Source organism: Narcine bancroftii, chromosome 5 (assembly GCF_036971445.1).
Source record: "Narcine bancroftii isolate sNarBan1 chromosome 5, sNarBan1.hap1, whole genome shotgun sequence".
NCBI classification, from domain to species: Eukaryota; Metazoa; Chordata; class Chondrichthyes; order Torpediniformes; family Narcinidae; genus Narcine; species Narcine bancroftii.
Window position 1 is genome coordinate 93367179 of NC_091473.1, and position 27877 is coordinate 93395055.

General features: G+C 41.3%; 1 long non-coding RNA gene across 1 annotated transcript; it reads left to right on the forward strand.

Annotated features, from left to right (window-relative positions):
* Positions 1–566: 566 nt before the first annotated feature.
* Positions 567–27688, forward strand: LOC138762746 (uncharacterized). The gene is made up of 6 exons (XR_011357111.1): positions 567–790; positions 1510–1596; positions 13775–13842; positions 19074–19151; positions 20412–20476; positions 27351–27688. It is a non-coding gene; the product is annotated as an uncharacterized lncRNA (long non-coding RNA).
* The last annotated feature ends 189 nt before the right edge of the window (positions 27689–27877 follow it).

A 27877-nucleotide genomic window follows, 5' to 3' on the forward strand; every position in this document is an offset into this window, starting at 1 on the left:
ATGGCATCAACCCTTCTATCTGTGTGCTGCATCTTGGCATGCACGGAGTGGGATTGCATTTTCCTCCTAGTGGCCTCGAAGGCCCTAGCTGCGTCTATGGCATCTGCTAGTTTCAAGCTGTCTTTTCCTAAGAGAGTTTTCTGCACTTCAGGATGAGCCCTTCCCCAGATTAGTTGGTCAACTCTTCTCTCCTCGATTTCTTTGAACTTGCATTTTGCTGCAATGTTCTTTAGCCTTGTGAGGAAATTATCTACTGACTCGTCAGGCCCTGGAACTCATATCGCTTTATTCTATGGTTGGTTTTGGTTCCAGATGAGAAGAAAATTTTTCTAATATCCTTTCTGGGTTATTTTCTTCCCATTCAGCCAGCTCCCAGCTATTAAACACATCTTGTCCTCACTCCCCCATCCAAAGGATGCAACTAACCTTTTCCTCTGGTTTGATTCCCTTGAGGAGACTTTTGAATGCCAGGTTGCACTTTTGCTTGAACTTTTTAAAACCTCTATGATGTCATCGGGTTACCCATCCATGACTGGGTGTAATGCTGCTGCTGCGGCGGCAGCCATCTTCTTCTCCAGCTGCTGCTGCGGCCATCTTCTCCTCCAGCTGCTGCGGCGGCAGCCATCTTCTTCTCCAGCTGCTGCTGCAGCCATCTTCTCCTCCAGCTGCTGCTGCAGCCATCTTCTTCTCCAGCTGCTGCTGCAGCCATCTTCTCCTCCAGCTGCTGCTGCAGCCATCTTCTTCTCCAGCTGCTGCTGCGGCCATCTTCTTCTCCAGCACTGGTCGTCAGGTAATGGTGCTTTTTCCCCTTTGTTCCTTCTCTTCAAGTTTATTTTAGTTTATAGGGGTTTTTCCCTTATCTGATGTGGATTTCTGTCAATCCCACCACACCACCATGTTATGTCCTCAGTTATACCATTGGAGGTTTTAATAAACTCTCAGAGAAGCTTGTAAGTTTATAGCACAAATTTTACTCACATCTCAAGCTGCCGGTCATGCATAAATACTCTACTGCACTGAGCATGCTCACCACTCAGTGTGATGTGGCTCTTGCAGTTTTGCAGTGCTCCTGCTCCAGCATAAAATAATCCCAAGTTTCCACTGTATATAACAGGGTGTGTTAAACAAACTCAGGCTCCCAATACTGTGGAGATCTGGAAATAATATTGCAACACAGAGAAATGTAAGCCACATATCACAGTACTTACAGAAGTAGCAATGTTGAGTCAACAATCAACCTCTGGCTACAATTGACCTAAATGTCTTGCATCCAACTCGGTGAACTGCTCTCTAGACAAAGCTGCAAAATCTGTTCAAGAATGTAATACTGTTCCAGGATTGAGATTTTGATTAATAGTCATCTGGTAATCTTCATGAGCCCAGGTAGATCCATCTTGCTTTACAGTTTGTCCATTTAGTACAGTTAACATGTCAATTATTCCCTGAGAAAAAGAATACATTATGCTCCCCAATTTTAGATTTGTTGTATTTGTCATTTTCTGGCATTAGGATCAATGTGAATTTCATCTCAGATGCCTGGCTCCTTTTTGAAAATCTTTTCATCATCTCTTATAAGGTTGAAGTCCAGAATCAAAGGTGAGCATTTTTTGCATATTTTTGGCATTTCACTGTCATATCAGCAATCAACTGCTTCAATGTTTTTGCCTATAGAGACTTTCATATTTAGATGTGCTGTTTTTAAGGTATAGAGTTTTTGGTCATCCAGCTACATTTCAGCCTGTTTTATCACTGTAAGATTATATCTATTGTCAAGATAAAAGTTCACAACTCTAACTTTTACCTTCAAGACAACAGTCAGTGATGCTACTTTTGTGAAATCAACTTTGTGAACACTCCCTCAGTACTCATTTGCTTTCTCATGGTGGGAATGGTGGAAACTATGGATTTTTCAAACACCTTTGGTGTTTTGACTTTATTCTGTTTGCTCAACTTTATGCTAATTCTTCCTAGCCCTGGCAATGTATTTTTTAAAAGCACATATGTGACTTTTTTTCAGGTGGCTTCTGCTTCAACCCATAATGATAACTACTTTGTTTTATCTTCTGAAAGTGACATTTGGTTTCCTTCAGCACACTGTTTCACAGCGTGCCCCCTGTGGATGCTGTTAAATGGGATAGCAGATCTCATTTGCAAGTTTTGAATGTCTTACTTGCCAATTCCTCAACTTGGTCAATTTTAAGTACATTTCAAAGGTCATATTCCAGACAGTAACCATCCAGTCATCCTTGATTCCACGTGCTCACACTTTCCTTGGCATTTGTGAGAACACATCCCTCTAATTACAACTTGATTTTACTTTAAGTTAAAGTGATTGTTTAATGTAATTTGGAGCAAAGAAATGTGACAATACTTGTCCTGGGGAGGGAAGAAAAATAATCTCCACCATCATCTTCATGCTGAGTGTCAGCTAGATACAGTGTTGTTGGGAGAGAGAAAAAACATACTTACAGGTTACAAATTAAGCGATCTGGTGGTTGCCATTGCCTTTGGGAGCGTTGCAGAACAGGCTCTTGGTCAATGGTCGATGCCAGCGTATGGACCACGTGAGGGTGCACACTGCTATCGAACAGTTATTGGAGCTTCCAGATCAGAATTTGTGTCCAAGGGATTAACCAACATCTTAATAGGACTTTCCTTTAAGGGAAATCCAATGCAATATTGGCCATCGACTATCTTGGCAGATTTTGAGACCAAATCCAAGAACTGCTCGGCTTCTCTTGAAGGTTTTTGGTCATCACTGAGGCCCTAAGGAAAATCCGCCCTGAACTCTTGTTCCCAAAGCTCATCAAGTTTCACAACTGATCTCCTGTTGACACCAGTGGTTGACTGCTCTTGAGCATAATAATTTTTTCCTCCTAATGATCCATTAATCGTCCAACCAAGCATAGTTTTGACAGTGCAAGATTCATCTTCCACACTCCATATTTCGTCTAGAGTTAATTTCAGGTAGATGAACATTCCTCAGATGAGACCACTGATTGATATCATTTTGATGCAGGATGTTTGCTTTATGCTCAGCCATTGTCTTCTGGGAGATCACAAAAATCACTGCTGTCTAATCCAGTGACCTCGAGGCCTGAAACAATGCTGGTTTCAATAGCCTTCCTTTGACCCATAGTTGTCAATAGAATCCTTGACCTTTTTCCCTGAAAATTAGGCTTATTCACTAGCCCCAGTGTGCAAAATGATGCAGTGCTACCTGGGTCAAGAAATGCCTAAGTATGCACTGTTGCATTCCCCTTCCTGGCCTTGACTTGTACAGGCACTATTGAGAGTTGACAGTTATTTTCACCAGCCCCAGTAAACCACTTGTCAGAACAAAGGCTGCAGCAGTGTTTTCAGCTGCTTCCTTTTTTTTCTGTTTGTTCCATTTCCAATTCCTTCTTTGGTGGATTTGCAGCATTCTGGGATTCTGAGTCATTTCCTGCAGTTTTTGCTGATGTGTATTTTGCAGACAGCCAAAATATACTCCCTTTTCTTTTAGGAAAGCGATTTTCTCACCATGTGCCCTCTTTTCCGACTGTGGACACATCTCCAAAGCATGTCCACCTCTACAGAACAAACAGCTCTTCACAGCAGACACACTCTCCTTTTCCTTAGTTCCTTTATCATTTTCCTTATCTGCAACTGTCACAGAGGCGGCAAAGATGCTTTCTTTTATGAGGCTGTGACTTGGACCTCCTTACATTTTATCACTGTTGGAGAGTTTTTGATATCTCCAAATGTTGGACCTGTTGCAATCTGCACTTCTCATTCAAGGAAATCCACTATATCCATAAAGGTAGCTCTTTGATGGTGTTCTGTCTGGAACTTACAGGCTACAGTTCTCCATATATCCCTCAGGTGGTAAGGCAACTTCCTTAGAATGACTAGCATATTAGCAGGCATGTCAAGTTTATGTAGTTGATATCTTCCATGGCATTATAGTATCCTCTTAGAAAGCAGACATATGCCGATAGAGCCTTTATGTCATCAGTTTTATTGACAACCATGAAAGAGCCTTCTTCATATAAGTTGTAGCAGTTCTTTGCTCGTTACCAAAATGCACCTGCTGTAAAGACTTAGTCTTCCTGAATCTCTGTCCAAGGCCATATGTAGGCAACTCCTTACAAATTTCCTTGCCTGTCCTTTTGTGTACTGTTCTAGATAATAGAGAAAATCTCTGGGGTTTTTGTTCTTGGTTTCAATACTGTGTTCAAAGGATTAACCCGATTAATAATGCAGTGATTTCATTTTGCCTTTCCACAGTTGAGAATTGGCTCTGTTCACTGTTGCTTGCAGCAGATAATGTCACATGTGCATGTTCACCTGGATTTCTGATGCTTGACTGGAGTGTCAAGGGAGCTATAGAGAAAGATTGGATCTATGGTTATTATTATTGGTGTTTGTGGATTGGGAACACCATGCTCTGGGAGGATTTGTCCTTGTGTATGCATGACTTGTAAATGTGATATTAAAGGATTTTCCTTATTATTCCTTCTCAAAATATGACTCCATACCATCAGACACTTCAGATTAGTTAATTCAAACACCAGATCTGTTTGAGGCTCCGAGTACCTTCACTTTGGCCATAGTAGCAGCAATATTTGCTTCCAGCTCCAGCTGCTCCTTTTCCCTCCTTAGCTGCACATCCTGCATGTTTATCCTTCAGCATTTTTTTGTTGCACAAGAGCAGTCATTTCAGCCTTAACCTTTTTATGTGTAGATGTAGTACTGGAACATCTGGAGCTTGATCCAGAAGAACTTCATTTGATTCTTCTGCTTCCAACATTTGACACACTGTCACCTGGTTGTATTTCATCCTGCATGTCAGAAGTTGCCTTAATACTTGTTCTTTCTCCAGTTCAAATTGCTCATCCTTTGCAGTTTCATCCTCTTCACCACCATTTTGTGTCACGCCTTCAGCCATTTCCAATTGCTGACTTTAAATTCAGTCAATATCTTCTGCAATAGTTTTAATCGTGCCTCAGCATTGATGGCAGTGGCAGTGGCCATTTTACGCATCACCTTCCAACTGTCCGCTGAGCTCGAGCACCAAGTATGCACAAGCCCAAAATCACCAGTCCTCAATGGAAAAGTGGCAGCTCCTCCAAACTGTGCTCAACTAAATAAATACACAGAAGGAATCCACAGTATTCCTGCTGTTTCTGATGGCTGTGATGCGCTGCTGACAATTAGCAGCAGTCAATGACATCGCTGCGATTCTCAGCAAAAGACTCTGCCAGTGTTTTCATAGGATGTTCTGCTCTTGGATTAGAAGCACTGGATCCCTCTATGGCTGATGCTCAGACTGAGAGAGGCGGATTGCTGTCAGTGCCCTGCGCTCGACATTTCCAAAATGGTCACCATATAGCTTTTAGTATCGCTCCAAACCAAAGAGGGATGGTAAGACTGTTTCGCCTCCAAATGTTCCAACAATATCCATTCAATCAAATTCAGTCGTAGATGCGGCTATTTCTCTCAACTAAAATTGCTGCATATTTTCTGTTGACAAAAATGTGGTGAGTACCATCCATAAAAAGGCTCCCTGGAGACTAAGTAGGTTCCTTACTGTGACATGATCGAATGCATTCATAACGAAGTGCAGATACATCTTAAAACTGTTTATTAGTGAACCCAGAAGGACTCATAATGTGGTAATGTTCATTGTAATGTGATAACGCCCATGAACTTGGTAATGATAATGTCCTTGTTCACGTGACTAACGTCTGGGTAACAATCAACAGAAAATATCAGAGCCCTACTCACCCAGCGTCTATCCTGCTATACCAGACAATGAAGGGTAACAAAAATCCAACCACATTAAACTCCCGCACTGATGCACCAAACCCAAGATACAAAAAACACGCAGCCTCCAGACCCTGGGATGCCACTGATGCCTGCAGCCAACCAACAATGGTAAACAATGAGCCTTTGGCTCTAACATCACCTGAGGTGGGATATTCCGTCTCCAAAGCCATCTAATGGTTAGGAGGATCAGCAATTTGCAATCATCACATTCCCTTTCCTAAAGATGTTCAATCTAGTAATATTACATGGTAATAGAGTATTCATTTCAATTTAAAATTAAACAGAAACCTAAGCACGAGCATCAACAACACAAACTTTTTAAGTGTGCAGTTCTTTTTATATTAGAGATTCAGCCTGTCGGGTGCTTTGATCACATATGGAAATCTTCTTAACACAGGTGCATGTGTTGGCTCTGCTGGTCCACTACTGTCTAGCACTGGTGGAGTTTCTTCTATTACCGCGCAAGCTGGATCTTCTGCATTTGTCTGTTCTTACAGCATTATTTGCGTTTTCAACAGACTCTTGATTCTTCCTCAGTATTTGACCATCCTCAGTTCTGACCGTGTTGGATCTTGGATTTACTTCCTCTAGAAGAGTGGTCTTCTTGTCGCAGGTGTTGCAATCTCCAAGTCTCACTGTGCCATATTGTGCCAGTGGCCCTAAGCTTCATAGTTTGCTTTTTGTCTCCTTTGCAGAAGCTTTTGTTTCTGTTTGACATCTCGGTTCTTGTTTGGGTCTGCAGAGTAGGGTCGTGTGGTGTGTAGTCTATGTCTCATCATGAGCTCAGTGGGTGACATGCCATGTTCAAGTGGTGAAGCTCTGTAACTCAACAGAACTAGATAAGTATCTGAGCCATTATGTTGTGCTTTGTTGATCAGCTGATTAACTATGTGAACTCCTTTCTCCACTTTACCGTTTGATTGGGGATGCGGAGGACCTGACGTCACATGTCGAAAATCATGCTCTTCTGCAAAGTTCTGGAATTCTCTACAACTGTAGCATGGTTCATTGTCACTGTGGATGTTTTGAGGAATTCCATGTCTTGCAAAGATCTTCTTCATGTATTTGATCTTGCAGGCAGCAGACACATTGGGAAACAGCACCATCTCAGGGTATTTCCATAGATAGTCAATAACAAGCAGGTAATTCTTTCCATCTAGGTGGAACAGATCAGTGGTAGTCAGCATGGATTCCTTAAGGGAAAATCATCCTTGATTAACCTTCTAGAATTTTTTGAAGATGTGACAAAGAGGATGGACTCAGGAGAGCCAGTGGATGGGGTGTACTTGGACTTCCAGAAAGCCTTTGATAAGGTCCTGCACAGGAGGCTAATAGGAAAAGTCAAGGAGCGTGGTATTGAGGGTAAGGTGCTGACATGGATAGAAAATTGGTTAAGGAATAGGAAACAAAGGGTTGGGATAAACAGGTCATTTTCAGGATGGCAGGATGTGATGAGTGGGGTACCTCAGTCGTTTATCATTTATATTAACAACATGAGCAAATTTGCAGATGATACTAAACTGGGTGGCAGTGTAAAGTGTGAGGAGGATGTCAGGAAAATTCAGAGGGACTTGGGCAAGTTGGTGGAGTGGGTGGAGGAATGGAAGATGAAGTTCAATGTGAGCAAATGTGAGGTTATCCATTTTGAAGGCAGTAATAAGAAAGCAGAGTATTATTTAAATGGAGTCAAGCTTGGGAGTGGGGTGGTACAAGGGGATCTGGGTGTACTCGTACTCCAATCACTAAAAGCTAGCATGCAGCTTCAGCAAGCTGTGAAGAGGGCAAATGGCATGTTGGCTTTCATAAAGAGGGGATTGGAGTGTAGGAGCAGAGGGCCCTGGTGAGACCTCACCTGGAATATTGTGTCCAGTTCTGGTCCCCAAATTTGAGGAAGGACATACTCGCTATAGAGGGAGGGCAGCACAGATTTACAAGGTTAGTTCCCGGGATGGCAGGATTAACATACGCTGAAAGGTTAGAAAGACTGGGTTTATATGTGATGGAATTTAGAAAGATGAGGGGAGACATGATTGAGATATATAAGATTATCAAGTGGCTAGACAGGGTGAATTTGGATTACATGTTCCCAATGTTGGGAGAGACTCGGACTAGAGGGCATAGTTTAAGAATACAGGGAAGGCCCTTTAGGACAGAGATGAGAATTTTTTTACACAGAGAAGTGTGGATCTGTGGAATGCTTTGCCACAGAGGGAGGTAGGGGAAGATTCATTGGATATGTTCAAAAGGCTCTTGTGGGCAGGAGAGTTAAGGGTTATAGGGATAAAACAGGGAATAGATACTGACACAGAATTATCAGCCATGATCTGAAAAATGGTGGTGCTGGCTCGATGGGCCAATTGGCCGACTCCAGCACCTACTGTCTATTGTCCAACTTTCTGTCATGGCTTCGCTGGAAAGTCAATTATGGTTATGGGTTCCTTTGTCTGCTTTGTGTGATGTTTCAGACAGGCCTCACTGCTTGAGACCATTCTGTCGATGTCAGCATTTATCCCTCGCCAATAAACAGTTCTGTCCTCCCTCTTGCATTTTTCCATTCTAAAGTTTCCCTCATAAAGCCTTTTCAGCATCTGAAGAATGATAATTCTGCTTTATCTGAGTAGAAACCCATTGACAACACTCAGCTCAGTTCTGATGTTGTCGTATGGCTGACATTCACCTCTAGGCCATTCTTCATTCAGATTCTTGATGATCTTCTGTAGAACTGTGCCCTTTTCTGATTCAGCTGCAATCTACTTGGATTTTAAGACAGATACAGGAAGAGATTCAGTAATCAGATTCATGTGGAATCAATGGAACTTTTATTGTGTGTTTCACTCTGCATTGTTGCCCTGGACAGTGCATCAGCCAGCACAATAGGTTTCCCTGGTGTGTATACCAATTCAAAGTCATAACATTGTTGCTTCATCATCAGTCTTTGGATTCATGGTGACATCTGACTGAGGTATTTCTTGATTATGGCTATTAATGGCTCGTGGTCTGTCTCTACCATGAATGTTGGTAGACCATGCACATAGCTGTGGAATTTCTAGGCATTCTTTCTCTATCTGTGCATATCAACATTGAGAGGTGGTCATTGTCCTTGATGTGTTTGCAACTGGCCTCCAATCTTCTTCTACAGCCTAAAGTAATTCCACAGCACCTATACCATCCTTTAAAGCATCCCTAAATATTTTAATTCTTCTGGATGGGTCAAAAAACGACAAAGAACTCGTTCCGTATTTAGAATGGTCTTCAATCACCCATCACCCCCATTCTTCCTTGTGGTTGGTCACCCACTTAAATGCACATTTATCAAGTAACAACTTCCTCAGGTGCATTGTTTTGGAAGACAGGTTTGGTATGAATTCACCAATGAAATTGATTATTCCCAGCACTCTCAATATACCTGTATTTTCAGTGGGTCTGGCCATTTCTAGAATTGCTTTTGTGACAGAAGTGTTTTGGGAAGGATTATTAGAGCAGGTTGCACACGAACATTTTAAAACACAGAATATTTGCAGAACTTTTGCAGAGTACATTTTGCAAAAAAGAGCAACAAAGTTGCAGCATACAGCTTGCTTGAGAGACCATGTGATTTTTGCAGGCAGACAGAACAGTTTTGCTCTCAGAGAGGGAGGGTGTGAAACAGAGAGAAAGGAGACAGAAATCAGTTCCAGAGGGACAAAGCTGGCAAACTTCTGGAAGACTGTCTGGTCAAAGGAGAAGACTTGCTGTCTGAAAGGTGACCTGAAAGAAGGAGGATCATCTGGAGAACCCTGAAGGGGGAAAGTTTCATCAGCAAGACTGATTGAGAAGGAATCAGGTGCGGATGTCCTGGAACAAAAAGGAATCTCTCTCTGAAGAGAGAGAACAAGAACCCTCCTGAGTGGTAACCATTTGCCTGTTCGGCACCAAAGACTGGTGAACTTTGTTAATGCTAACTTCTGTGCACAGTAAAAGAATTGCCTGCAACCAGTGAGATTGGACTGTGATCCAAAGAACTTTTCTAATCTTAAATACATATTACACACATCTGTGCTTAGAATTAGAGGGGAGATTAAGTATGTTAGGTAGGTTAAATAAGTAGATTAAGTAATAAATTAAAGTTTAATTCCGTTTTCTTGTTCAAATATAATTAAAAACTACTATTGCTTAAGTAACTCTGTGTTGTGGTGCATATCTATTGCTGCTGGTTTTGGGGTCCTTTGGACTCTGTAACACTTTCACCTTGCTCTTGTCTAGGCCCACACTCTGACGGCTTATCTCCCAGAAAGGCGATTTCCTTCACACCAAACCGACATTTTGCTCTGTTTAGCTTTAATCATTACTTCTGGATGTGTTTGCTCCTATGTGGAACATGTCATCCATGTACACGTATACCCCATTTATGCCTTCTATGATGTGTTCTGTTGTCCTGTGGAACACCATGAGCATCCTTAAACAGGAGTATTGGCCAAATGGTGTATTGAATGTACAGTATTTTGAGCTATCTTCATGCAGTTTTAATTGCTAGAAGCCCTGGGATGCATCCAATTTGGTGAAAAATTTTGCACTGGTCATTTCACTTGTAATTTAATCCTTGTTCAGAATCTGATAATGTTTCCTCTTTATTATTGGCATTCAAGTCTTTTAGGTCCATGCACACACACATATGTCACTGTTCTTTTTGACACACACATTGAATTCACCCATTCTGTGGGCTCCTCCACTTTATGCCCCCTAGTGACGTAGTTTGGTCAAGTTCCTGCTTGAGCTTGTCTTTTAGTGATGCTGAAACCCACCCCCCCCCCCCTTTGGTACATGCACTATTGGCATTGCATCCTCCTTTAACTGTATCTTATAAGTGAATGGCAGAGCTCCAAACCCCTTGAAGATGTCTGGAAATTGATCCAGTATTTCCTCTACACTGTTCTGTGCATTGGCGCTGTTAATGTGTCTTAACTAGTCCTATGTTTTCACCAAGCAGTGAGTCATGTCCATCTGGGACTACTGCAAACATGAGGTGGTGCTCCTAACCTTTTACTTCCACCTTGAGTCCACAAGTGCCTTTTGTGTCAATGTGCTGAACACAATTTGGATGGATGTGTGGCTCGATCTTCATTGCCCTGATGTCATGCTCACAAATCAAATTGGCCTTTGCCCATGTTTAGCTTGAAAGGAATATCTGCACATTTGCATGCAATGACACAGTCCACTTGTCCTGCTCAACTCTGATATTCAGTGTCTGTTGGTTTGAAATCTTCCTCGCTAACATGTCCACAAAGAATGTATCACTGAGGGCAGTTTCTTCTATAGTGTGCACACTTTCACTTCTGTTTGGTTTCCCTTTAGAGAAACATTGCTTTGCATAATGATTGGGATCACATTGATTGGGATACCCATACAGTTAGAGGGCTGAATGGGCTAGAGTTCATTAAATGTGTTCAAGATTGTTTTCTAAATCAATTAGTAGAAGAACTGACTCGGGACGGTGTAATACTAGATCTCCTGTTAGGGAACGAGCTAGGTCAGGTATCGGACATTAATGTTGGAGAACAAATTGGGTCTAGTGATCATAACTCTATAGGTTTTCGGGTAGTTTTAGGGAAGAGCAAGGAGGGGCCTAAAGTTGAGGTTCTGGATTGGAGAAGAGCAAATTTCGAAGAAATAAGAAGGGATTTGGGGAGTATTGAGTGGGACAGAATATTTTCAGGTAAGGATGCAAATGGAAAATGGAAGATATTCAAAAAAGAAATTTTGACGGTACAGAGTAGATATGTCCCAGTGAGGATCAAAGGAAAAGCTGGAAGTCATAGGGAGGCTTGGTTTTCGAGGAATATTGGAAATTTGGTTAGGAGAAAAAGGGAGGTATACAAGAGGTATAAAGAGCAGGGAGGTGAGAGTTTGAAGGAGGACTACAAGGAGTGTAGAAGGAATCTTAAAAAAGAAATTAGAAAGGCCAAAAAAAGGCATGAAGAGGCTTTGGCAGACAGAGTAAAAATAAATCCAAAGGGTTTCTATAGGTTCATTAAAAGTAAAAGATTAGTGTGGGATAAAATTGGACCCCTTGTAGATAGCGAGGGTAGGCTGAGTGAGAAGTCAGAGGAAATGGGGGAAATTTTGAATGATTTCTTTGCCTTGGTATTCACTAGGGAAAAAAATATTGAACCAGTTGAAGTAAAGAAAAATAGTGGGGAGGTCATGAAGCATATAATGATAACTGAGGAGGTAATGATGGCTGTGTTGAAAAAGATAAAGGTGGATAAATCTCCGGGACTGGACAAAATATTCCCAAGGACACTCAGGGAGGCTTGTGGACAGATAGGGGTGCCAGTATCAGAGATATTTAGGATGCCACTGGTCACAGGGGTAGTGCCAAAGGATTGGAGGGTGGCACATGTGGTTCACTGTTTAAGAAAGGGTCCAAATGTAAACATGGGAATTATAGGCCCGTGAATCTGACGTCTGTGGTGGGCAAGTTGATGGAAAGTGTTCTGAGGGATGGTATTTACAAATATTTGGAGGTACAGGGATTGCTAGGGAGTAATTAGCATGGTTTTGTCAGGGGTAGATCATGCTTGACAAACCTGATTAAGTTTTTCGAGGGGGTTACAAAAAAGGTTGATGAAGGGAAAGCTGTGGATGTTGTCTATTTAGACTTTAGTAAAGCTTTTGACAAAGTTCCCCACAGGAGGTTAGGAAAAAAGGTGGAGGCATTAGGTATAAATGAGGAGGTAGTGAAATGGATTCAGCAATGGTTGGATGGGAGGTGTCAGAGAGTAGTGGTAGAAAATTGTTTGTCCAATTGGAGGCCGGTGACTAGTGGAGTTCCTCAGGGATCGGTCCTCGGTCCACTAATGTCTGTTATATATATTAACGATCTGGAAGTCGGGGTGGAGAATTGGATAAGCAAGTTTGCAGATGATAAAAAGATTGGTGGTGTTGTGGACAGTGAGGAAGATTACCGTAGATTAAAAGGTGATTTAGGAAGGCTGGAGGTGTGGGCTGAGAAATGGCTGATGGAATTTAATACAGATAAGTGTGAGGTGTTACATTTTGGAAAGGCAAATCTAAATAGGTCATATGCATTAAATGGTAGGCTATTGAGATGTGCAGAGCAACAAAGAGATTTAGGAGTTGTGGTAAATAGTACCCTCAAGGCTGATACTCAGGTAGATGGTGTGGTGAAGAAGGCATTTGGAATGTTGGCCTTCATAAATCGGAGTATTGAATTCAAGAGTAGGGAGGTTATGATGAAATTGTACAAGGCATTGGTGAGGCCAAATTTGGAGTACTACGTACAGTTTTGGTCACCAAATTATAGGAAAGATATAAACAAAATAGAGAGAGTGCAGAGAAGGTTCACGAGAATGTTGACAGGATTGCAGGGTCTGAGTTATAGGGAAAGTTTGTGCAGACTGGGGCTTTTTTCTCTGGAGCGTAGAAGATTGAGAGGGGACTTGATAGAGGTGTTTAAGATTTTAAAAGGGACAGACAGAGTAAATGTGGATAGACTTTTTCAATTAAGAATGGGGGAGATTCAAACTAGAGGGCATGGTTTAAGATTGAAGGGGGAAAATTATAAGGGGAACATGAGGGGAAATTTATTTACGCAAAGAGTGGTAGGGATGTGGAATGAGCTTCCGGCAGACGTGGTCGAGGCGGGATCATTGGTTACATTTAAGGATAGACTGGATAGTTACATGGAGAGGAGAGGACTAGAGGGGTATGGACCAGGTGCTAGTCAGTGGGACTAGGAGGGTGGGAATTTGTTACAGCATGGACTAGTAGGGCCAAACTGGCCTGTTCTGTGCTGTAAGTGGTTATATAATTATATATGATTCTGTCCTTTCCACTTATTACAGACTTTTTCATAGGCTGGGTATCGTTTTGGTGTATGTTGAGTCTCACATTGTTTACAATTGAATATTTCTCCATCTTTTTGTTGTCGTCTATGTCTCATTCTCTGTTTGTTTGTGTCCAGACACTGTGGTTATGGGGTGCTGCAGAGCTAATTCACTGGTGTGGCATATCTTCACAGCTCCAGCTAAGGTAAGCTCTGTCTCTCAAAGGAACCTCTCTCTCACTTTCTTGTCAATAATTCTGAACACAATTTGATCACGGATCACTGAACCTTGTAGCAATCCAAAATTACATGTTCTTGCTTTCAATAAAATCCATGAAAAATTATCAAATCTTTCTGCCTGCAGCTATATGCGCACTGACGTCACTTGTTGGGGTGGGGTGGGGGGGGGGGTGCAGACCACAATGGGTCACACCATCACAGGGGGTGACACCATAATGACTGCCTATAAAATTTTTGTGCTGTGTTTCAGCAGAAATTTATTCTTTTTTATAAAAAATATCCCTGTAGTTAGTTAATACAACAAAAACATTATTGGGCAGCTCAGCTTACATGTATCAATTTTCTTACAGGGCTAAAACTCTATGCTAATTTAAGTTTTGAACCTTCTTATGCACTTCGGTCAGAGCTGTCATAATTACCCAATTACAATGATGCTTTGAATCATGTGGTTTCGTCTGCACGTGCTACATGCAAGTGCTGTTTTTTTCATTGCTGCTGGTGTTTTTAAAGTCACTGCTTTTGTCAAATTTTCTGGTGTTTTAGTTACAATATTTTGGTAATTAGCATTTGTGAACCTATATCAATAATGTTTTTTAAAATGAAGTAGTAATTAAATGTAAATACATTTAGGCTATGCATATGATACAGTAATTTAAAGGTGTAATTTTAATTTTGCTCATTGTTTATCTCACTACTATTGCTTTTACATTCAGTGATATATGGGAATTACAATTTACGAGTAAAATTAATGCAAAAAACATTACAAAGGATTCTATATGGTCTAGTATAGGAGGAGGTCCATGGAGGGGGGATTGTAGCAGAGTTACTGCACTGGGTGACACCAACCCAAGTGATGCCACTGTGCTTGCATGAGCAAAGCACGTACCTCTCGAACATATAATTTTTCTTTGGAGCAGTGTCCATCAAGCATCTCGATAACTTTCTCGAACTTGCCCTGATCATCTGCCTCGGCAAAAACAAACATGTTGAAAACCTCTAGTGCTTGAGGTCTCTAGAGAAAGTAGCAGTGTAATCTTCCCTGCATCTGGTTTGCTGTCAAGTCCAATGGTTTGCAGATACAGCATGAAACTTTGTTTGAACACTGCTACTCATGCTCAACATCCTCAGTCCAATTCACAGTTTCAGGCGGATTCAAACTTTCCATATCTCCTGCTGATACCAAATGATACCCCACTCCTGGTACCATGTGATGTTTCTTCTATTGTAATAAAGAAACTTTGGTTCATTTGTATTATTTATATTTTATTAACTCACAACCTCATAGGATACATCCATTTTTGTGCATCTCACCCGAGATGGGACATTCCATCTCCAATGCCCTCTAGCAGTTTTGAGGATCACCAACTCCCAATCACCACAATGGGCAATTCCTTATTAAACTTCATTTTCCAGATCTTCACCCAGTCATTCCACCTATGTTTCCCTGGTGTAGCCTCTTTATGACTTATTCAGCTTACTTCCCAGTTTACTTCGCAGCCTTTTTTTGTCACCAGAAACTATGTCGTCAGTGCTTTCATCCAATGTATTTACAGTACATAGATTGATCATAGCTGAGGCCTTGGAAACAATTGTCATGGCAACACATTCGTCATATTGTGACAACCTCAGAGAAACTTACATTTTCTTCGATTCTGCTTGTAGATTCTGTCTGCAAATGTCAATTCATTTTACTTACATTTCATTCATTTAAAAGTGTTTGTTTTATTTCAATGATCAAAAGTTTCAAAATCTATGAAAAACATATGATAGAAACTGAAACTCCTGGTGTGTGGATGTAATTAACTTGCAAACTGAAGATTTTCATTGGTATTTATCTGGAGAAATGCCTAAACCAAGCAGTTTTACTCAGTTCTGGTTTTCTTCAGTACAGTTCTCAATCTTGTTTTCAGAAGTAAATCCTTTTATGTTCTCTCTCCACCCCAATTAGGTAAATAACTCCTGCCACTTCAGCTTCTTATGACATTTTTCCTTCTCTTTTTCTTGCATTTTTAACTGTAAGCTCCACCAAAAGCAAGTTTCCCATCTGCTGCCAAGCCTCTACCTCTAACATTCCCTAATAAATCCCTCCATGGATCTACATCTTTTCCTAAATGTTTGGTCATCTGCTCAAATGTCATTTGTGAAGTTTAGAGAGAACTTATCATATGGCCTTTATTGCAAAGAGGTTGGAGTTTGAAGTTTAGTTCCAATTATATGGGTCACTTCTGGAATACTGTGAACAATTTTAGTCTTTTTATCAAAGAACAAATAGAGCAGCATTGGAGACAAACCTTGGGCTAATCCTGGAGCAGAGAAGATTTTTTTCAAAATTTAGACATACAGCATGGTTACAAGCCTTTTTTGGCCCACGAGCCCTGCCCCCCAATTACACCCAATGGACCTACAACCCCTGGCATGTTTTGAACAGTGAGAGGAAACTGGAGCACCCGGAGGAAACTCATGCCGCCATGGGGAGAATGTACAAACTCCTTACAGACAGCACACGATTCAAAACCCGGTCCAGTCACTGGCACTATTACAGTGTTGTGCTAACCGCTATGCCAAACCATGCTGCCTCTATTGTCTTGTGACAGAGGCTAAACAGATTGAGTCTGTATTCTTTACATTTTCAAAGAATGCGAGGTCATCTTGATGTTTCCACCAATGGGAAGTTCTTGAATGAGGGGACACAGTTTCAAGTTCAAGGGTTGGTCATTTAAAACTGACTGTAGATTTCTTCTCAAGAAAGTTAGTGATTATTTGGAATTCTTGTCTGCAGAATGTTGATCAGGCTGGACATTCTAAGTACTGTGTATAAAGTGGAGCTAGAATAATTTTTGGACTATTGAGGGATTGAGGAAGCAAGAGAGGAGATGAAGTCTTGAATAGTGGACCAGCCTTGAGAGCCATATGGGCTGCACATTCCTATTGCGTTGTGGTGACTCGTGATTCTGCTTGGTAATGTTAATATGAAGGGCCTTGAGTAATTTTACCACATTAAAGTTAATATATAAATATAGGTTTCTATTTTTGTTGTGGAAGGAAAATGGCAGAGATAACAGTTGTTCCTTTGTTTCATAAGGTGTAATATAATAGCAGTCAAAATTAATGCCTCCTTGTTGTAGGGGGAGGTTTATAATGTTCTAAATCCATTAGCATTGCTCTTTTCGAAGGTTCTGTTGTTTTTTCAAAAAATTGTTAGTTAATTGGCAGACTGTTAAATACTTATTGGACAAGTCTTAATTAAGGTGATGCATTTTCATAGACACATGAATTACAAGGCTCTCACATTTTGTGGAATAGCGGGGTCTTGATGCATGAGTACAAAGAATCCAGAAGGTGGCAGCAAGAACGTAGATAAGGAAGTGAAGAAGGCAAACTGGATACTCGCAGGGAGGTTACAGTTCAACTTTACAAAAGATTGATTTGGCCACAGCTAGAGTTCTGTGTACAGTTCTCGTCATCTCAGACTCACACAGGCTGCGGACTGCTGGAGACTGCCTCGAGACTGGCTGAAGGAGCATCAGGTATGTGAACTGAAATGCAAGAGGGTGCTGAGTATGCTGGAGGCTTCCTGATTGTGTCAGAGGTTTGGATCTGGAGCTCAGGTTGCTGATGGTTCAGACTGAAGGCTATGTGGCTGTGGCTGCCTCCACAGCAGCGGGGTGATGGAGGTCAATCCATGGACATTTGGTGACTAAAGGGGAGCTCTCTTTTGCTTCTCTTTCTCTAACTGTAAGGGGTGCTGGGCAATTTCTGCTGATAGCGTATCTCAGTGTGCCTTACTGAAGACCAAAGGAAATTTTGTGTACTGTAGAGACTATTTAAGATTATGAAAGGGATAGACAGAGTGGATGTGGATAGACTATTTCCGTTAAGAGGAGGAAAGATTAAAACAAGAGGACATGAGTTAAGAATTAAGGGGCAGAGGTTTAGAGGTAACATGAGGGGGAACTTCTTTACTCAGAGAGTGGTAGCCGTGTGGAATGAGCTTCCGGGAGAAATAGTGGCGGCGGAGTCAATTGTATTATTTAAGAAAAGGTTGGACAGGTATATGGATGAGAAGAAGATGGAGGGTTATGGGCATTGTGCAGGGAGGTGGGACTAGAAAGGGGTGTTTGGTTCAGTGCGGACTAGAAGGGCCTAATGGCCTGTTTCCGTGCTGTAATTGTTATGTTATGTTATGAAACATTTTCTGTTTCATTACATGACAATAAAATAATCTTGAAAAAAGACATTACTGCACTGGAAAGAGTGCAGAGGAGATTCACCAGGATGTTACCTAGAATGGAGTGTTTCATTTATGAGAAGAGAATGGAGAGGCTGCTTTATTTTCCTTGAACTGGATGATATTGTGGAGGAACCTAATAGAGTTGTACACAATTATGAGTGGCATAGATAAAGTGGTAAGAAATATTTCCTCTTACTCGGGGTGTCAAAAATGAAAGGGCATAGGTTCAAGATAAGTTGTAAAAGGTTTAGGGTCTATCTGAGGAACAATTCATTTATCTGGAGGATGGTTAGTATCTGTAACACTCTGACTCACTGGATCATGGAGGCAGCACAAGTATCCAGATGAGCTCTTGAATATCCAAGGAATGGAAGGCTGCAGGCCAGCTGCTGCTCATGGGCACTCAATGGTCAGCACAGAGGTGGTGAGCTAAAGAGACTATATTCGTCCTGTGTGTCTCTAGTTCTTTAGCTATATGACTGAAGATTTTTAACAGGTCTGAATAATGTTATTGTCAGCAATAAAACAAATTAGCTAAAATTTCTAAAACCTTGCTTAATTTTGGTCAATGAATTCTGATTTTATTCAGCTGGGCTGTACTCTGCAGCTTTCTGCATATGCTCGGTCTCTCAGCTGGCCAGCATATTCGTTTCGCTGCATAAATAACTCAAAGGGGTCACCTGTCAAAAGATTCCTACTCATTTGCATCTTATCCCCAGAGACTGATAACCTTTATCTCCTTCATTTCTTGACACCATTTCCTCAAGAGACATAAGTGGAGCCATCTTTCTAAGATGAATAAATGCACTGTAGACACCTAGGCCCTTACAGCTTTCTGTCATCTCACTACAAATTGTATTGTTGCTCAGAGCCCCTTCACACTAATTCTGCAACACTTATTGCTTCAGTTCTTCGCTGTATGCCTGTAAGATAGTAGATTCTCTGATTAATTTAAAATTTTTCCAGAATCTTGGATCTGAAGGGTGAATCCACCAAGCTAAATGGCAGAACAACTCTGCTCCACTTGGTTCAAAATAGTAGCAGGTGAGGATAATATTTTCTTCTCTCCCTGGAGATCACCTTGTAAGAACATAATTAATTAATTGATTCTGGTGTAATGCTGTTTTATTAGTTTCTTACTGAGCTTTTTAGCCTCCATTCTGGTTCGTCATTAATTTCAAAGAAACTCCTGTTCAGTATGACACTGTTGTTATTATTAAGCATTTCATCATTAATGATTCCAATGTCAATTTATTTTCATTCATTTTCAAATATTCTTCTAATGCATTTCAACTCAGTGTTTTTGTTCATTTTTGGATTGTTGGATCTGAATGCATCAGAGGTAATAAAGCACTGATTGTGAATTAATGTAATTCTTGTTGCATCTCCAAATACATTTGTAAATTACCTTTTTTCAAAATTTGTCAAAGTAAAGCAGCTATTGGGAGAGAAGTGACTTGTAATTATTGTCTGTTTCAGGTTGAGGTTTTGTTCATTTTCCACCACTCGCTCACACTCCAATTCTTTTGATGGTCTACAGATATTACACTGGTATCTCAATGGCGGAGACGTCACCGCGACTGCCGCGTCTAATCAGTCGCGGCAACTCAGGTGACTCGGAAGACCAAAAAATGGCTTGCGCTCTCACCAAGGCGATGCCAGGGCGATGTCCTCTTCGTCTCCAGACAAAGTGACAACCATTTCTCCCGGAAGTCACGGCAACGTCTCCGCGACATCTCCAGCAGTTGCTGCGACGTCTCCTCAGTCTCCTTGGTCTCCAGCAGGTCTCGGAGACGTCGCGGTGATGTCTCCCCAGTCGCAGACAAAATTAGTCTCCACGACGTCACTGCAACTGAAAAAAGTCTCCAAAAAAATCAAGCATGTTTTAATTTCCCGCGACCCCCCCCCCCCCCCCCCAGAGACCCGGCTAGTCTCCAGGAGACGTTGCGGAGACTCGAGTCACCACCAGGTCGTCACCTAGTCTCCAGGCTAATGAGATAGGCCCTTTAGTGTGACAGCCTTTCTTGGTCTCTGTACAGAGTGACAATCCTAACTTACACCCTAAGAAAAGAGTGGTTTAAATGACTGAAGTGGGTCTCATATACATACCGTGAATGTCCTTGATATACTCCATCCTTCTTTTTTTTGAGCACATGAAGCCCATCTGAATGAAAGATTCTTTTCTGAAATTTTGGAGAAATTAACTCATTTGTTTTGGCATTACATAGCTTGGGTCATGAGAAGGCTTGTAAACTGAAGGCTTGTAAACTAGTTGGTTCATCTAGTTTTCTGTGCTCTTTTCAGAGAATGAAAAGACAGATTCCAGAAGTAGCGCAGGGATTGATGATGGGGATGGAGGATGATACAAGGTAACTGAGAACTTAATGGTGTACCAGAATCCCTTCTGTAGTTTCTCTGAATGTTATTTAATTGAATAATCTAATTGGAAATGAATTCTAGATGAATTCTGAACCCCATCCTGTGACCAGTGGAAATTGCCCTTGCTCCATTGGTCTTTGAATTCCAGTGCTCTTAAGTTGAACTGTGATCTGATGTTGTAAAATCACAGATTACATTAATGTGCAAAATAATAGATGATTGGGAATTTTGCAATGTTTTAACTTTTTTTAAAAAAAGTGGATCACCCATTCATTAATCGCCCCTAAAATAATCTGGTACAAATTATTAATGGTGAGTCTTTGTGTCCTGTTAATTTTATATTTCTAAGTCACTATAAACCATCACCTAATGTCGATTACATCTCTTGCCTGAGAAACTTAGCCACTCCTTCTTCAGATTGGGTGATTCTTCAGGCACTCTGAAATTGGTCCCTCCCTTGAGATTGGGTTCAATGTGCTTGGTCACTGGAGGTCAGAGCAACACTTGGTAAAGATACGTGATGGAAAATACTTCAGAAAGAAATGGAACAGGGTCAAGAGATAAGTACAGTGATCTAAAGATGGGAGAGCATTGGGGACTAACAGTAATCTGAATTCAGTACATCAGAATTCAATAAATAAAGCACAAAAAGTAAACGTAGAAAAAGTGCAGGAGAAAAAATTTACAAACAGATTGAGTCGAAACTATGAATTCAAATTAACCAATGAGAATCTGTATTTTAATACCTCTGACGTACACAAATGGGTTTAGCCTGAGTTGGGAAATGAATTGATGGTCTAAGCCAGTGGTTCTCAACTTTTTTCTTTCCATTCTCATACCACTTTAAGCAATCCCTATGCCATCAGTGCTCTGTGATTAGTAAGGGATTACTTAAAGTGGTAAGAAAAAGATTGAGAAACACTAGTCTAAGCAGAAGAGCCAGCAATGAGTTCATCAGGATGGAGTGCTCATATTTAGAAGTGTTGTTGTGTAGAAGGTTGATGCTGTACTTCATAGCAGAGCTCAAGCTCTTCCCACAGATGGGAGAGCCAGCTGTGGGTACATAGCAGAAAGTGACTAAGCAGGAATAATGGCCCTGCCAGTAGTTAACTTACAAAAAAAAGTCAGGTTGTGATAGAAGTTGGAGAGTAGGGCAAAGAGCAAACTAAAAGAAGTGAATGAAAAAATACAGATGTTCCATTGCAGACATATTATTATTAAAGGTAATCCAACTATTTTTGACAATTAGCCTACTGATTAAGTAGCTTTACTGGAGATGTGGTCATGTGATTAAGTAATGCTGCAAAATTAGCCTTTAATTAATGGCAAGCAATACACAGGCAAACTTAAAGCGTGAATTGACACATGGAATTATGACATTGTGGCCATTAGTGAAACTTCCATTGCTTTAGATGTGATAGAGTGGCATTGATCGTCAGGCAAAATATCACACCTGCTCTCAGGCAGGACAGAACAGAGGGCTTGTCTACTGAGGCTAAAGGGGTGGAGCTGAGAAATGGGAAAGATATGACCATACTCATGAGGTTGTATTATAGACCACCCAATTGTCAACAACAATTGGAAGAGCAAATCTGTAGAGAAATAGCAGACAGCAGCAGAAAACATAAAGATACGATAGTAGGAGATTTTAATTTTCCACATATCGACTGAGACTCCCATACTGTAAAAGGGCTGGATGGTTTGCAATTTGTCAAGTGTGTTCAGGAACGTTTTCTAAATTATTATATAGAGGTACCAATGAGAGAGGATGCAATACTTATTCCTATTAGGGAACCAGTCAGGTCAGGTGACAGAAGTATGTGTGTGGGTGAACATTTTGGTTCCAGGGACCATAATGCCATTAGTTTCAAGTTAATTATGGATAAGGCCAATTTTGTGGAAATGACAAAGGATCTAGGAAGAGTGGATTGAGATAAGTTGTTGTCCGGCAAGGATGTGTTTAGTAAGTGGTTGGGCTTCAAACGTGAAATTTTGAGAGTCCAGAGTTTGAATGTTCCTGTCAGGATTAAAGGCAAATTTAACAGGCATAAGGAACCCTGGTCTTAAGGGATATTTGCAATCTGGTTAAGAAGGTAAAGGTATATAGCAGGTATAGGCAACAAGGTGCAAATGAAGTAATTGAAGAGTTTAGAAAATGTAAGAAAATACTTTAGAAGGAAATCTGGAAGGCAAAGAAAAGACATGAGGTTGCTTTGGCAGATAATGTGAAGGTAAACCTGAAGGGTTAGATCAGTGTGATCATCCATGTGTGGAGCCTCAAGAGATGAGGGAAATCATAGACAGTTTTTTTGCATCAGTATTTACTCAGGAAACTGTCATGGTGGATAAGGGAGGAAGGGAATCAGCAGTAATGTCATGGAACATATAGAGATTAAAGAGGAGGAAGTCTTTGCTGCCTTACAGTGAATAAAGGTAGATAAATACCCCAGGCCTGATGTGATATTCCCTCAGACCTTGATGGAGACTAGTGTAGAAATTGCAGAGGCCTTGGCAGTTATATTTGAAATGTCCTTAGCCACGGGTGAGGTGTCAGAGGATTTGAGGGTAGCTTATGTACCGTTGTTTAAAAAGGCTCCAAAAACAAACCAAGAAATTATAGGCTAACGAGCCAGGTGATAGTAGTGGATGAATTATTGGATGATGTTCTGAGAGATCAGATACACCAATACAGTGGAACCCCAAATTAACGCGACCCAATTTAACATGAACTTGGACATGACACGATCAGCCAGTGGACCTCTTTTTTTCCTCTTCCTGGAATCTAAATTGTGTTCAGATTAAAATGGAAGACAAAAATCTTTTTCAGTGAAAGATAAGCTTCACACACTGGACGCGATCAAGAATAAAAGTCAAACCCAAGTTGAATGCGACCTCGGCATACCTGAATCAACACTTTATGGCTGGAAATCTCAGAAAGATAAGTTACACGCGTTGCTTTGTAAAGTTGAGGAAGAGGTGGGACTAAAGGCCAAACAGCCAAAGATGTCAGCCTTGATGACACCTTATACACTCAGAAGATCTTCCAATTTTCAGGCCTATTCTCAGAGCTCAAGCCAAGAAATGTGACCCACTGATCAACGGAGAAACTCACAGTTCAAAGCTAGCAATGGATGGAGAGACCGGTTTAAACGCCATCACGGGATTTGTCAAGTGTTAGTATCTGGAGAAATTCACTCAGCCAATAGTCCTGCTGCCAGTGAATACCCTGCAGAACTAAAAACTCTTAGAAGAAGGTGGCTATATCGAAGAACAAGTGTACAACTGTGACGAAACAGGCCTGTGTTACAAAATGATCCCAGACCGCACACTGTCTAGCAAAGATGACACCCTTCGACGTGAGGCATTCAAACAATGCAAAGATGGCATGACATTGTTGTTTTGTGTTAACAAGATTGGAACACACAAGTTAAAACCACTCAAGATTGGAAAATTTCACTCACTTCGCTGTTTCCACCATATCAACATGAAGTCATTACTGTTTGAGTACACGCATAGCAGCAATGCTTGGATGACCAGTGTCATCTTTGAGGGTTGGTTTTACATAACTTTTGTCCCTGCTGATTTGCGTAAGCTAAAGCTAGAACCCAAAGCGCTTCTTTTGCTTGACACCTGTCCCATTCACCCACCAGCTGCCAACCTAGTAAGCCGCGATGGAAAGATCCGAGTTTCTTACCTCCCAAAGAACACTACAGCCCCTAGATCAGGAGATCATCTCCGTGTTCAAGCAGAATTGCAGGCGTGAATTAATTTTTAGAATTGTAGATGAATCAACAATGCTGGAAGACAATCTGAAAAGCATAAACATTAAAGAAGTTTGCCACTTAGGTGGGAAGGCTGGGCAGAAGTCAGCTCCTCATGTGTTGGAAAATTGGTGGGAGAAGGGTCAGGGTCCAGTCTTTTCATCATGAAAATCCAGCAAGGAAGATGAAGAAGATGATGAGCAAGAATTCTACAGCTTCACAGATGAAGAGGTGGGTGAGGCACAGAGGCTGCTTCAAATAGGCAAAGAGGATTTTCACCAGTGGTTCTCTACTGATGACGAATGCCTGACATATGTGTCCATGCCTGTTTCAATGGAAAGTGTTTATTTGAGGGACCAAAGGATGTATTTGTTTATCTCAAAACTTTGACCCCTGAGGCCTGCATCAAATATGATGTCCAAATTAAACGAAAACTTGGTCTGATAGATACCTCTTCATTCCTGCATATTCATGTGTCCATCTAGAACCCTTAAAGGCCTCTATAGCATCAGCTTGCACCATTACCCCGACACCTACCACTTTGTGTGGAGGGAAGAAAAAATTAGCCCATGCCAGCAACCCCCACCCCCCCACCACTTTTAACTCATGTGATGATACTATAGGGAAAATATTCTAACTGTCTACCCAATCTATGCCACTCATAATTTTATAAACTTCTTTCAGGTGTCTCGCCAACTTTGTCACTCCAGAGATAAGAACTCAGTTTGTCTGAACTCTCTCAGTAAATCATATATTTAACTGATTCATTTTTTTATAATGTTCTTAAATTTTATTTTTTTATGTTTCCTTTGAAGGAATGATTAGATTTAACTTTTTTTAAGATTGAAAATAGCTTTTGAGTGTTTAGGACACTGAGAAGCATTTTAAACCTTTGTCAGCAGATCAAGTTCAAGTCAAGTTTAGTGTCATTTGATTGGTCAAGTACAACCCGATGAAACAGCATTTTCCGGTCTTCAGTGCAAAAGCACGCAGACACACTAACCAGACATAACACACATACAGACAAATACTACACATGCAGGACAAGTATTATATCTATAAATAAATATTGTTTTGTACAAATGAGAGTCTTGGATGGTTAGTGTGAGCAGTTCCTTTGGTCATTCAGCATTCTCACTGCCCATGGGAAGAAGCTCTTCCTCAGCCTGGTGGTGCTGGCTCTGATACTCCTGCATCTCTTTGACGGGAGCTGCTGAAATATGCTGTGTGCAGAGTGTGAATGGTCCTCAAGGACTTTGCATGCCCTCTTCAGACAGCGATCCTGTAGATCATGTCGATGAAGGGGAGGGAGACTTCAATGATCCTCTCTGCCACTCTTATGATCCCATGGATTGACCTCCAATTCATTTCTCTGCAGCATCTGTACCACACTGTGACGCAGCTGGCCAGGATGCTCTCGATTGTGCTCTTATAGAAGGTTGGCTTAATGGTGGCCAGTAGCCTTGCCCGCTTCAGTCTTCTCAGGAAGTGCAGTTACGGTTGTGCCTTCCTGACAAGTGAGATGTTGATTGTTCATGACAGGTCACTAGTTAAGTGAACTCCAAGGAAATGGTGGTCTCCACTCTCTCCACTACAGAGTTGTTAATGTGTAGTGGTGGGTCGTTGTTCCAATGCCTCCTGAGGTTCATGATCATGTCCTTCATCTTGTCCACCTTGAGACACAGGTTGTTACTCTTGCACCATTTCACGAGATTTTCCACCTCTTCTCTGTAGTGCAACTCAGTTTTGTTGCTGATGAGGACAAATACTGTTGTGTCATCTGCAAACTTGATGACACTGTTGAAGCTGGATGCAGCGATGCAGTCATGGGTCAGTAGAGTGAACAGGAGTGGACTGAGCACATAACCCTGAAGTGTCCTAGTGATCAATGTGATGGTGCTCGATATGCTACTATCAACCTGGGCAGATTGTGGTCATTCATTAGGAAGCCCAGGATCTAGTTACAGAGATGGGTGTTGACTCCCAGCGAGGACAGCTTCTCCACCAGCCTCTGGGGAATGATCATGTTAAACACCAAGCTGAAGTCATTGAAGCCTGGGCTTTGAGGCATCATTCTCCAGATGGAGTGAAGCAACAAGGCTATAGTATTGCCTGTGGAACAAATTCTTCTTTAGCCAAATTGAAATGGACCCAGCATCTCTGGGAGATGTGCTTTGATGCATTCCACCAACAGATGCTCAAATCATTTCATAATGGTGGAGGTCAGTGCCACAGGGCAGTAGTCATTGTCACCTTCTTGGATGCCAGGATGATGGTGGCTGTCGAACGATAGACTGCTGCAGTGAGGTGTTGAAGATGGCCATGAAGACATCCATCAATTGGTCTGCTTAGTCCTTCAGTGTGTAGAAATGTAGAAGATAGTGTTCATAGGATAAATGTAGAATTGCAGAAAGTTGCATTTATAAGAAAACCAGCATAAGTTTTAGTCAGTCAGAGCATCCATAGAACCTCCCAGACAGGAATCAATTCTCACCTTTTCTACAGAACCCCCAGGCTGATGCCTGCCTGATATCTTAACACAATAGTGCTAACTGACTACTGATAGAGTCAATGAACGGCCAAAAGGCAGCCCATTCATAAATCGGTTTCCCGCTCAAAAGCAGCTGATTAAGTTACTACTTGTCAGACACAATGTAGATTGTCAAAGGCTGCAGTAAACTTCCAGTAACACTGACGATGCCACTCAGTCCCTGGATGGCATTGTTTTTGCTCAGAAGTTTTGGCCACCATTGTTAACTTCAATAATTTTAAGTGATTAGAGTGAAACTAGCCACTTTTGTATACCAGAAAGATGTCTCTTAATTATAACTTGAACATGAGAATAAATGACTGACAACAAATCATTATGGAAAATGTAAAACATAAGTTGTAACAATACATTCAAAGAAATGATATCCAATTTGTATGCAGGAAAATACCTTAAATACCCTGTGACTGTGTTCTTTGAATGAAACCAAACAGTCTCAGTGAGGTGATCTTGTCTACCCAACACTACAGACTGCTCATTCCCGCTAGCGTTTTTCGAATAAAGTCTGTTTGAATTGTTCTGTGTGGCTTGGTTTTACCTTTTATACCTTGACAGGAGCGCGATTATCACAATGGCGTAGTCGGCAATCACTTGCCGAGCAGCTCACCTCATATGTTGTAAGCGGCCACAAGGACACTGGGACATTGGACAGAGCAGCAGTGCACTTTTGGGTCCCTTGAGCCTGAAATCCATCACTGACTCAGGGTAACATTGTGGTCCCTCATTCAAGGTTGATCTGGTTCCCTGCTGAGAGAAAAAGAATTAGAGCACAAGACACAGTACCTAAGGTGAGATGAGTTTATGTTGAAATGAAATTAGTATATGTTGAAATGAAATGAGTTTATGTTGAAATGAGATGAGTTTATGTTAAAATGATGAATTTATGAGAATTAGGAAACTGAAGATGTTGATGATAATGGTTGAGTATTACGAGTATTACGAAAACATATACGTGCTGGACATCGCATAGTCTGCATTCGGCAAATTGAGAAAGTTGTTCTGCCAGTTGAAGGTACATGTGGAAGGCTACGATCTGACACTGGAATATCGTTTTGGGTGGCTGCTTGTTTCTCAACCAGGGG